The sequence below is a fragment of the Nomia melanderi genome, chromosome 11 (assembly GCF_051020985.1).
Source record: "Nomia melanderi isolate GNS246 chromosome 11, iyNomMela1, whole genome shotgun sequence".
Classification (NCBI taxonomy): domain Eukaryota; kingdom Metazoa; phylum Arthropoda; class Insecta; order Hymenoptera; family Halictidae; genus Nomia; species Nomia melanderi.
Genome location: NC_135009.1, coordinates 8,674,339 through 8,679,506, shown reverse-complemented (window position 1 = coordinate 8,679,506; position 5,168 = coordinate 8,674,339).

Sequence of the window (5,168 nt, the reverse complement as noted above, 5' to 3'; positions counted from 1 at the left end):
AGAGCGAGGAGCGTACCCCTCGTCTGGCGGCTCGAGGCCGACGCGCAACGACGATGCCGCGACGCAACGCGACGCGTCACGACGCATCACGCACGTGCTTACCGGAACGCAACGCTTTTGGAGCGATCTAGGATCGATCGCTGGTTGAAGCCCGGGGGATGATTGGGTTTCTGGCGTTAAAAAAGAAGTGCATAAATGAAATTTTAGTAATGCGTTTGACTTTTGGTTTTTTTATAGTGAAATTATTGGGTAGACTTTTTGGAGTCATTTAGGATCGATCGCCGGTTGAAGCTTGGGGGATGATTGGATTTTTGGCGTTAAAAAAAAGGGTGTATAAATGAAATTTTAGTAATGCATTTGACTTTTGGTTTTTTGACAGAGAAATTATTGAATAGACTTCTTGGAGCCATTTAGGATCGATCGCTGACTGAAGCGGAGGATGGTTTAATTTTTAGGGATGATTGGATCTTTGATGCTAGATAGAAGAGAGGTCATACATAAATTTTAGTATTAGTTATGGCTTAATACTATATAGTCATTAGTTTGATGTTTGGTTTCTTGGCAGTGAAATTATTGAACAGACATTTTGAAGCAATCTAGGATCGATTGTTGGTTCAACGTTGAAATAATGATATTTTGATTTTTTGGGGATGATTGAATACGTAATGTTAGGTTTATGCAGAAGGAGAAAAGGCAAATGAAATTGTAGTAACGTGCTTGATTTCTTAACACTAGTATCATCGAGCAGATATATCGAAGACAAAAACTGACACATTGGAAATAAGAAACCATGGTGATTTTGATTCATTTACTGGTTCCAGTGTTGATATTTTATTCATTGAATTCTTTACTTTATGATTTCCTCCTGTTTTGCATATATTTGCCACTTAACTTCTTCAGGTGTGCTACTTCAATGATTACTATGTCTATTTAAACTCACACATCTGTAAGTTATGTAATTCTTAATAAGAAATTCGTGTAATATTGTGTCTTTGTTCAATCCACTATCACCGAGAGTGACAGATTCCACGGAAACCTAATACCGCACTCGTGCAAGCGAAAAACACGGGAACTTCTCTTCACGAGAGTCTCCTTTTCGGCGCAAATTAAGTTTGAGGGTCGCTCGAGCCCGTGCTCGACCATGCCTCGACTAACTTCGCCACTCTATAATTCATTATCTCTGCGGTGCACTCGTGTTGGTAAACATTCACACTGACATAATTTACATTCCAGCGGTACCGCTATCTTATTTAATTCTCGCTTTCCATCGAGCCTGATACCGCGATCCCTCCGGCGATCATTACGCTGCGAGGATTAAAGATCCGATTCATCAAACGTGAACCAGTTTTATGCCGAAGGTCGGTCGACGATCGATCCCGCCGTAAAACATGGGCCAATTAAATCGTCAACGTTTTGCAATCCCATTGACTCAACACCACGGAATTATAATAATATAAACCACGTGTAATCTCTGTCAGGCATTACTGTATTACACGTTGTTCAAACTTCGATCCCATACATAAATTACATCCTGTCTTATTTTATAGTTTGACGTAAGAAAATCTGATTGGAAGAATAAGAATTACCAAGAAATTGCGAAGGGGAACCGCAGAATGTATAGATTATATTTCGAATTACGTTCTATCACCTACAACTTTGCTACCCTTTAACCCCTTGCCTTATCATATCGAGTCGGACATGCGATGAAGATTTCAAACAGAATTGAACAAACATAAATATTGCTCAATACTTTTGAATTCAAGTTAAACATTATTCTTCTGTAATCAGTTATACTTTAAATATAGAATATTCATAGAATTTTTTCTCCTTTTTCCAAGTAGTTGTATCGATCATTCAGGAATAAATCACAGTGCAAGGAGTTAAGCGTTTTTCAGTCACCTGTTCTGACGCAGAAACACAATTCCACGTTCCAAATACCAAGAACAATAAGTACGATTCCATTGACAAATACTTCGTCACTGTGACGAAAAGTCGGTTCATCTTAATCTACGTGATTCACTTCGTTAAGAAACCTTAAAATACAGTGACGCAATATTCGCGTCAACGTGGACGAGAGCCGCGTGTCATCTCGGATAATCGGGGTCCGATCAGCTCATGATAATTACCCGGGCGCCATTGATTACTTATTCGCGGAAATAACTTGCCCAGACAATACATGTATACACCTAACAATGTTAACTCGCCGTGCCAGTGACTCATCTAGCATAGACGTATCGCCAGCATGCGGTGTTGGTAACGGCAGAATACATCATACGAAATGTGAGATGCTCGTTAGTCTCGTTCCAGGTGGCTCGTTATCGCTGGTAGCAGTGTGTCAAGTGTCACATAAGTTAGCCCCAACGCGTGACGCTCGTGTAATGCCTAGTAAAGGAAGAATTATGAAAGAAGCGCATCATTCAGGAGGAGAAAGAGTCATCTAGATTGCGGCTCGAGACGGCGATGACGGCCAGTCCGCCAACCAATGGGGAATAATCGACGTTTTCGATCATTGTAGACTGTTTCTACTTTAGTAGTTTGACCCTAGTGTTATACTATAAAAACCTAGATGAAATAAATGATACTATAAAGATGTCATTTAAAAATTTAATAATTCAACCCTTTGCGCTCAGCAGGTGACTCACAGTTGCCATTTCATTTGATACAGGGAAATTATAAAATTCAATATCAAATTTCATGTAATATAATTACACATGGAATATTGACATTAAATTGTATCCCGTGATTCATATATTATTTATATTCGATACAGTTGAAAATTTCATCGATGTTTCATTAGAAAGTTATGAGAATGCTAACTTGGGTAAATCAGGGGACTATTGAGCCTTCTGTAAACACGGTGACCCTACTCCTTTGCGAAGTGAGACGTCGAGATCATAATTCAGAGATTTCTCGAGATCGCAATGAAGGGATAGGCCGACTTACCGAGTGACCGTTCCAGCACTTATGATATCACGAGTGACAGGTATCCAGGTAAGTAAATATATACCTATGTTTAGCAAAAAACTTTCGAGTGCAAAGGTTCAACTGCCTTGTCACCAACGAGCTAAGGATTGCTTGAAAAGATTGATGTCAAATAAAACTAGATGATTACTAATTAGTTATTATTTCTGACACCATTTGTCATTATTATGACAGAATGATATTGTATAAAACTTTGAAGATCCTCGTAACAGTGACCGTAATGAAAGAAGTTGGTAACGAAAGTCTTCGTGCAGGTTGCGAAGGTTGATATTTAACATTATCACAAACTAACAGTTGCCCAACGTTTCGCTGCGCTTCCTCGTGAAGCGACGATCGTCAGTTGATCAGAATGTCGGATCGCGCGTCTTCGTCGTATTAATTTGCAAACAGGTTCCCGACGGTTGCATTATATTTCGCGTCGTTGCCTTCCGCCGCCCGTTTCTCGATATTTTTCAAAACAACACGGGTTAAATATAGCGGCCGATGAAAAGAGAAGAGAATGCAAACATTTTGTTGCCGCGTTACAATGGCCGGCTTCATTAATTCGCTGCTCGGCCGCCTATCGGATATTCAACGCCAGCCTCCGCGCCGGCGAGCAAGAAACGCGTGTTTTGCTAAACAAGTGAAACCTCTTTGTTCCTGCTTCGCGGCCGAATCGACGAAATTTCCTTTTTAAAACTGCTAATAAGCGGCCGGCCCTTTTGTTTCCGTCCCGTCCATCGATCGGGCTATCGCTAGGCTCTGGAATCGAGGACGACCAGGGTTTTCTTCCGACTAATTTATTTCATTGAACCTATTAACACTAAGCGTACAAATGACGGTTTTAAAATTTGATTTAAAATTCTACATTTCCTTTCATCCATTTAGCTTTATATCAATTCCAATCATTTCATCAATTTCAATCCTTTTGTTTCAGCTTTCAATGAGAGAAATTGATCGCATAATTTGTTTATCTTTATTTTATGATTAATTATTTAGTAGGTTATGGGAGGAATATAGTTATGTACAAAGTATAAATATATTTAGTGTTAAATCTTTGTTATGACGTTTGTTTCCCGCCATTTCGCTCGCTCGTAGGTAAAGCAACTTCTTTTCGTGAATGCGCGTTTGCTCTAGAAATCTAAGATAAATAACGGCGAAATAGTGTTTTGTTTTGAGCACAGATTTTTCGTTTATCGTTAATGTAATTGTATAGTTTATAGAGATTGTTTCAACGTTTTGTGAAATCACGAAAGATTTCGAAGATCGCTTCGCTTGTCGCAATTTCTTTTAACCGTTTTCGTGAAAACAATATGGCGCCACGATTCTAGATGCTCGCGCGCCAAGCAAGATACGCAATCAGCGTGCGGATAGACTGCTAAATGTTTACCGCGCTTTTAAGACGCACCTTGTAAGCAAATATGCACCGAAGGCCGCATCTAACAGAGGCCTGATGAATCTATTTTTATTTCGCGTGTGCGGTGCATTTGTGCGTGCCGTGAAACGTAATAATAACATTAAAGAGACGTAATGGCGCGGAAGAGCCGCGGTGACTTCTGCTTCGAGGCAGCAATTACCCCCAACAAAATATTTGAATTTCCAATCAAAGAAACTCTCTACTGATTACTTTCTTTAAAATCCCATTTCGCTCATCCGCTTCACTTTGTCGTAATAGCAATAGTCATAAGTCAACAATACTTCAATTAACCCCTTAATCCTTTCGTTCCGAATGTCACACATAGGTACCATGAACATTTTAAATTATTGGAGAACTAGAAAACGCTTGGATAAAGAAAAATTGTACCACATGAGGTCTTTGCTTATGGCTAACAGCTTAAGTACTAATCAGCTGTCAGTTCTCACGTGTACTCACTATGTTTACAAAATTCATATTAAAAAGAATACATATTCAGAGACGAAAAGGTTAATCTACGATATCTTTCATAACTGCGCCCGCAATAATTACTTTGACATTAATCATTTACTAGAAACAATGGATTATTCCACATTCATCTATATCTACTTTGAAGTGCAACGATTCAGAACAGAAATATAATATTTCATTTGACCTCTAGAGAATTGAGATCCAATTATTTTCGTCAATTTCAGTTTGAGATCTTCACCACGAGTCTGATACGATATCGTATGGCAACGTGTTACTTGATTCGATATAACAAAATTACACAGTCTTATTATATAATATTAAG